Below are 8,108 nucleotides of genomic sequence, written 5' to 3' on the forward strand. Positions count from 1 at the left end.
CCAAACACCCTCTAATATAATTTAATTTCTTAAACATAAATTAGTTGAGGAATATTATTCCAATTATTGTTTTAAATCAGAATTATTTGACATTTAATTATTTAAAAATTATTATTAATTATTAAATATTTATTAAATGATTTAATATGATATAAAAATCATAAAACCTAATTTGAAATACTTTCTGAGTTCCAGGATAATCATTCTAATACATTCCGATCGTCGAAAAATATTATCTTGACGTATATTAAATATTTTGACTATAGTGTCGGAAGAAACTCACCCTCCTTTATTTATCTGTTGACAAAAGTCAACCCATATTATCTTAGTACTTCCTCCAAAAATTCTCGGAAGTACATATATATACTTATAAGATGAGCAGTGCCTATCAACAAACAAAACTCTGATGGAACTTCGATGTAGTTCGAGTTCTTGGGATATGATAGGATTATTCAAAGGACTAGGAGGGGTAGACTCTAGTACTAAGAGTACTAGGGAGACTACCAAAGGTATCGCAGACGAAGGTACTCCATGTACTCAGGAACATGTGAAGGGTGTGTATACCTGAAATGGGACACATAGCCTGAATATGGCAAGAGTGATAACCGGGATACGAAGGTGTTGTCCTTCTACTAGTAAAAAAGGTTACAGATTTCCCTATTACGACTGATCATCGTATACAGTGGCTTCGGTAAATTTTATAATCTTCTAATTGGAATTGAGATGCAATACCGTAACCCAAGCCTAGCTGCTGGGTTTACGATTAAGGTATTTGCAGACTAATAAGTCAATCGAAAACATTGTTTCGAAAAGAGGTACGTATCACCAAGAAAATTACGTTGAATAAATACATATCCATTTACGGATTAATATAAGTTCTTGTACAGTCTTTTCATACTGTCAATTATAATTATGGGCAACATAGCTCACACGTGTTTCTTAATATAAGCATTTGTTTTATGTGTTGAATAAGAGCATGATTCTATATTAAACTCTAATAATCTTGAAGTTTTATAAGTCATTTTATGTCTAGAATATATTCTTCATATAAGCTTATGATTTCCTTGAGGATAATTAAGTTATGGTGATTGATCTAGTTTTGAAGCATATATGTTAAGCATTCGCACACACCACATTTCTAGTTGTATGTTAGCTTGCGTAATTTGATTGATCCTTAGTCGCCAAATTGCATTTGTTGATATGTCATGTGTTGGTTGGTTTAGTCATCGCGAGGGGATCGCTGTATTCATATAAGTTACATTCATGCATATGTTATTCTATTTTTGAGTCTATGATGCTTGAGGACAAGCATCGATTCAACTTTGGGGGTGTGATAAGTGGCATTTTATACCGCTTAGAGCGTCTCATAACGGCTTGAATTGGTGTCTTGAACTCGAGAATTTTGTGTATTTGATGAGTTTTCTAGTATTTTTGCATTTTAGGGTATAATTTGCTTTGATAGGTGGTTTTTATCAAATAAAGCTTAAGGAAGTGCTTGGAATCAGTCTAGGGGTGATGAGCGAAGAAATCAGCAAAAACAGAAGCAATTCAAGGAATTTTCCAAAAGGGTTGCAGGCGCCCGCGTGCTAGTAGAAGGAGACCGCCTGCTAGCAGGCTCCCGCGTGGAGGATACAGGCGACCGCCAGTAAGCGGAATTTCAGATTCTAGATTTTATTAATTCGAGTCCAATTGGGCTTCTGTTAGCGCTAGTTCTCTTGGGCTATTATATAAACCTTATGGGAAGACGTTTTCTTCATAGAGGAGATAATCAAGAGCGAATGTAAGAAGATTGAGGAGACCGTTTTAGCACGCAACAACGAAGAAGAGGAATCATGCGTTTATCTTGCGATTCTTTTAATTAGTTGTAACAGTGGATGCTAGTTTTCTTTATGCTTTGAACCTTAATACTCTTGTGACGTACTTAATTATTTATTAAGTATTTTTAATCTTTATATCGCTATGGTATTATCATGCTTTCATATGAACGCAGGTGACAATGAGTTCTATTATGGGCTAATCGTGATTATGGGATCCTAGAGGATTTACTGTGGATTTCTTTAGTTAATTGTTTAATACCTTGGTATGTGGTGATTGTATGATATCTAGAATAGGTTGTGCTTATTCGTCTTATGTGCGTCGCGAACATGTAAGATAGCCTGTTAATCTCTTGTGAAGCGACAGTGAATCTTGAGATTTAGAACTTGCCATGCTAGCATAGGTTCATGTACTGTATGCATGATTAGTGGGTAAATCTAACCGTTTTACTTGCCCTGTGTAATCATCATGAATAACTTGTGCTTAAATCGTTATATTATCAAATTCTGTAGACATATAGGGTCTCAACATAATTGATGCCTATTCAACTTCTATCTTAATTGTGGATGCTTGGTAGAATGGTATTCGTACAACGAAAGTTGGCGTTTATCAGTTTCGTATTGTTCGATTAATATCATCACCATTACATGCTAAGGGTAATAAGAATAACTATTGAATGAAGTAGTAATGAAGTCATGATCTCATGTGTGTTTAATATTGTTAATTTAAGTGTTTAATTCTCGTAGTAATTATTAGTTAACCAACCTTATTTGTTATTGTCTTGACATTGAAGAATAATCATACATTGGTGAGTAAGTGTTAATTAAATATAATTAATAAGAGTCTCTGTGGGAACGAACTAGAAATCATTCTATATTACTTGCGAAATCATATACTTGCGTGAATTATTTAGCGCATGCTTTGTGCCTAACAAGTATTAGGGCAAAAACACGCGCTAAAATTCACGCAAGTATACGCGTTCGCAAGTAGTATAAGATATAAATCAGATTCGTTCCCACAGAGACTGGTTTAGGTTAAATTCAATTTATGCACCTATGCAACAATGTATGGTTATCGCTTAATGCTAAGACAAATAACAAATTGGATTTTGATTAAACTAAGAGATTAAACTAACAATTATAACTAAGAGAACAAGAATGGTTGAATTAATATATATGACAAACATGGGATTCTAACTTCATTAAATACTTTATTCAATAGCCTTATTGTTCTTAACCTTAGCATGTAATGGTGATGACACTAATCAGATAACACGAAACTAGTAAACGCCAACTTTCGTTTTACGAATACCCTACTACCAAGCATCCACAAAAGAGATAGAAGTTGAATAGACACTAATTATGCTTAGTCCTTATATGTCTATAAGAATTGAAAACATAACGGTTTAATGTGCAAGTTATCTATCGTGATTACATAGGGCAATTAAGATGGTTAAAATTACCTACGAATCATGCATAACAAATACATGAACCTATGCTAGCATGGCAAGTTCTAAACCTCTATATTCACTGTCGCTTCAATAGAGATTAACACGCTATCTTATATGTTATCTACGCAAATAAGATGAATAAGCACAACCAATACTAGGATATTATACAATCACCACACACCAAGATATCGAAACAAATTAATTATTGAAATCCATAAGTAAATCCGCTAGAATCCCATGATAACGATTAGCCCATAATTGAACTCATCGTCATCATAGGTTCCAATGAAAGCATGGTATAAAAAAAGGTCTTAATAAACTGAATAATAATCAAAGTACGAATAAAAAAGGTCTAGGTTCAACAAGAATGAAAACGAACATCCAAAGTTACAACTATTTTCAAAGAATCACAAGTAGAAAACAAAATCTTCTTTTTCGGAGTTGTTTTGTTCTTCTAGGTCTTTTCCTTGATCTCCCAATCTTCCCGGATGATGAAAACCCTTTTTTTAAGTTTATGTAAGCCCATATTGGACCAGGACCCTTAAAATCGTCAAATTCCACTCAAAAAAGGCTTTTTCAGTGAAATCAGCAAAGTCAGCTGCGCATCAGCACGCGGTCGCGTGCGGGTCGGAGGCGGTCGCGTGCACTTCTGACGCGGCCGCCTGCAGCCTTTCTGGAAAATTCTGATGAATCTTATTTTGCCCATAACTTGAGTTCTACTCGTCAGAATTAGGCGATTCAACTGTCCCCGCGAAGCTAACGAGATTATCTACAACTTGACAATGGCATTGGATTATAAATCTGATCACTTTTTATCATATTTACTTTAAAGGATCCTTTCTTCATTTAACTGATACATGAAAATGCAATAACACAAAAACACATCAAAATACCAACAACTTGAGTCCAAAACACCAATTTAAGCTTGTAATAAAGCATTCCAAGTGGATATAAAATCCAATTATCACACCCCCAAACTTGAATTGATGCTTGTCCTCAAGCATAAACAGACTCAAAACTACAAGACAAACCTAATGCATGAATGCAACTACGTGAATGCAACTAAATAATAATGCAATTGATCCCCTCAGAATAACCATAACCAAATGAATAAGCCAATGCCTCTAAGAATGCAATGACTTAAAACAGATTTCGAATAAATCCAAAAAACTAACTCATAAACCAGAAACGTGTGTGTATGGAATGCTAAACAGATATCTCTCGATGCTAGATCAATAACCATAACTTATCTATCATCGAAACAATCAAAAGTTTATAAAAAAAATAGACAATAAACGAATTATGACTCACAACACTTCCTTTCTGCTAGAGTTATACAAGGATTCAAACTATTATTGAACACATAACAAAGATGCTTATTTGATCGTGCAATGAATGAGGTCCCAAAAGACTTATGCAATAATATCCATGTAGCGAGCGTTAGGTTAGCGGATCCCAGACTATAAAAGCCTTAGGTCACTAGGCACAAAGTCCCCTAGAACTTAATAACTCGAGTATTAAAGAGCTCACTCTTGATCAAATATGCATAAACACATACTTTTTTTTCTTTTTTTTTCTTTTTTTTCTTTTTTCTTTTTTTTTTCAATAATTTCTGAATGAGTGTGTTTCGCTCCATCTCATTCACCTTAGACTACTCATAAAAATATGAGCCGGCTACTAGCCATTTGACGCCTAGCCTTACAACAACTAGCAATGAAATCTAAGTTTTTCTCCAAATAAAAAAAATCAGTGTTTTTACGTCATTACGAGAATATCACAAATTCTAAATATAACCAAGTGCTTAAATCTCAACAACAAACAAGTATGATGATGATCTAGATCAAAAGCAGCCCTATAAGACTTTGTGAAAATATTTGTTTCTGGCATGCAAATCAATTCATTAGGACTTAAACATCCCTCTATTCATCATCACCACACTCAAATTAATATCGACTTATCAAATATCATAGTTCATCTTAAGGGATCATGCTAAATATGCATGCAAATGCAACTATATGAAATCACATTAAAACAAACAAATATGTCCTAAATGAACAATCATGCAAAAATATGAATGAACTATAACTTAACATGCAATATGAATCTATATGAATCTATATTGACACACACACTACTAATCCTTATATTATCACCCCGAAACTTAAAATTTTCAATGTCCTCATTGAAGGTAATAATAAGGATTTTAGGCATACCTAATTAGTGGGAGAGTCACCCTCACAGGTGGAGGATTAGGTGGCCAATCAACCTCGCCAACAGTGTCTCGAACAACAGTACCGAAAGCGTATGTCAAATCTTCAGTAAAATATCGGTGGATGACATGCATGGCCTCCATACGCCTAGTCAATCTTCTATACCGTGCATCACCAACACCAGTCCTATTAACTACCTGTTATACATGAGAAGAACCCTCTATAGGCACGGGAATATCCGTCCAGCCACTATCTACATCATCAAAAATATATCCCAACCCCTTTTCATGGGGTGCACCTAAGAATGAATAACTCAAGTGATCTGGCATTCAGTTGAGCTCAAGTGTGGGAGCTTCTTGAATAAATGGTTCAAAACGCTCCTGAGAAATTTTCAGCTCCGCTAACCCAAGATAATCGAATGGCAAATCCAACTTCCTCATCCATGGAGGTGCATTCAAATCCTGCAATTGCTCTGCTCCTTCTTTGTCTTAATAACTGATTCCCCTATTAAGGAACTCTCTAAGGTATCTGACTTTGGTAATTGCTCTGGCTCTGAATTTACTACAGAGTCGACCCACTCTACTTTAAAGCATTCATCTTTAGTTGTGGGTAACTTTGTTTCCTTGAACACATTAAAAGTGACCTTTTGATCGTAAACCTTCATCGAAAGCTCTCCTTTTTGCACATCGATCATAGTTCGGCCTGTAGCCAAGAATGGTCTTCCCAAGATAATGGGAATCTTCTTATCTTCCTCAAAATCAAGAATTACAAAGTTAGCAGGGAAGATGAGTTTATCCACCTTGACCAAGACATCCTCCACTATACCTCGTGGATAAGCGATGGAACGGTCAGCTAGTTACAATGACATGTATGTTGGTTTCGGATCAGGCATACCGAGCTTCTTGATGATAGATAAAGGCATCAGATTGATGCTAGCTCCTAAATCATATAAACACTTGTCGAACGACAAGTTTCCGATGGTGCAAGGAATAGTGAAGCTTCGAGGAACTTTAAGCTTCGGAGGCAACTTCTGTTGTAGCACAGCACTGTATTCCTACGTTAGAGCAACGGTCTCTAAGTCACCAAGCTTCACTTTCGAAGTTAGAATACCTTTCATAAACCTCGCATAGCTAGGCATTTGTTCAAGAGCTTCAGCGAAAGGTATGTTAATATGAAGTTTCTTGAACACCTTCAAAAACTTCTCAAACTGCTTATCCATCTTTTTCTTCTGCAGCCTCTTAGGAAAAGGAGGTGGAGGATAGATCTGTTTCTCCCCTGTATTACCCTCAGGAGGAGTGTGTTTCACAGTAGTCTTCCTTGGTTCCACCTCTGCTTCCTTCTGCACTTCTTCTTCAGCCACAACTACATTTTATAAAACTTGAGATTTTTCATGCTCTTCGTCTTGCTGAATTTGGGGCTTGCGACCTTTCCAGACCTTAAGGTGATGGCGTTCACCTGTTCCTCAAGTTCCCTCTTGCCTGGATTTGTTTCTGTATAATTAGGAAGTGTTCCTGGTGGTCGATTCAATAAGGCATTAACAATTTGCCCTATTTGGTTCTCCAGAGTCTTGATAGAAACAGCTTGGCTTTGGCATATAAGAGCCTGGTTTTTGCACATAAGCCACAACTCCTCCAATTTAAATTTTTTATTCGTAGATTGACATGCACCAAGAGTTTGTTGTGTTGGTGTAATTTGTTGCTGAAAACCAGGAGGGTTGAATAGCTTATTTCCAAATGGCTACAACGGTTGTTGCATCGCATTCTGATTGTTGCTCCAACTGAAGTTAGGATGATTCCAGTTGTCAGGATGATAAGTGTCTAGAAATGGTTGCTGCCATCTCTGAAAGTTGCTCACAAACTGAGCTGAGTCACTAGATATAACGCATTGCTCCATCACATGCGAACCCGCACATAGCTCACAAACACTGGTTATCTGATTAACACCCAAGTTAGCCAGAGAATCGATCTTCATAGACAACTCCTTTAGTTGAGCAGTGATAGCCATAGCTGTATCCACCTCAAGAACTCCTGCTACCTTGCTCTATGGCAATCTCTGGGCTGGATACTGATATTCATTAGCAGCCATCAGTTCAATTAGATCATAAGCTTCCTCATAGCTCTTTGCCCATAATGCTCCGCCTGATGCTGCATCAAGCATGGGTCTAGACTGTGCTCCCAACCCATTGTAAAAAAAATTGATGATCATCCATTCAGGCATTCCATGATAAGGACACTTCCTAAGCATCTCCTTGTAGTGCTCCCAAGCTTCACATAGTGATTCTCCCGTTTGCTGTGCAAATTGAGTAATAGTATTCCTGAGTGTAGCTGTCTTCGCCATAGGGAAGAATTTAGTAAGAAATTTCTGAGCAAGATCTTCCCAAGTAGTAATCGAACCAGCTGGTAGATAGTGTAACCAGCTCTTAGCATTGTCCCTCAAAGAGAATGAGAATAGTCTCAGCTTCACAACATCTTCAGAAACACCGTTGAACTTGAAGGTGTCGCAGATCTCAATGAAATCCCTAATGTGCATATTGGGATCTTCCATTGAAGAACCCCCAAACTGGATTAAATTCTGCACCCATTGAATTATGCCAGACTTGATCTCAAAGGCTTGATCTCAAAAACTTGTTAGGC

General features: G+C 36.6%; 1 non-coding gene across 1 annotated transcript; it reads left to right on the forward strand.

Moving 5' to 3' along the window:
* Positions 1-7,690: 7,690 nt before the first annotated feature.
* On the forward strand, positions 7,691-7,797 carry LOC141682981 (small nucleolar RNA R71). The gene has a single exon (XR_012560030.1). It is a non-coding gene; the product is annotated as a small nucleolar RNA R71 (small nucleolar RNA).
* The last annotated feature ends 311 nt before the right edge of the window (positions 7,798-8,108 follow it).

Source organism: Apium graveolens, chromosome 1 (genome assembly GCF_009905375.1).
Source record: "Apium graveolens cultivar Ventura chromosome 1, ASM990537v1, whole genome shotgun sequence".
In the NCBI taxonomy this organism is placed as follows: domain Eukaryota; kingdom Viridiplantae; phylum Streptophyta; class Magnoliopsida; order Apiales; family Apiaceae; genus Apium; species Apium graveolens.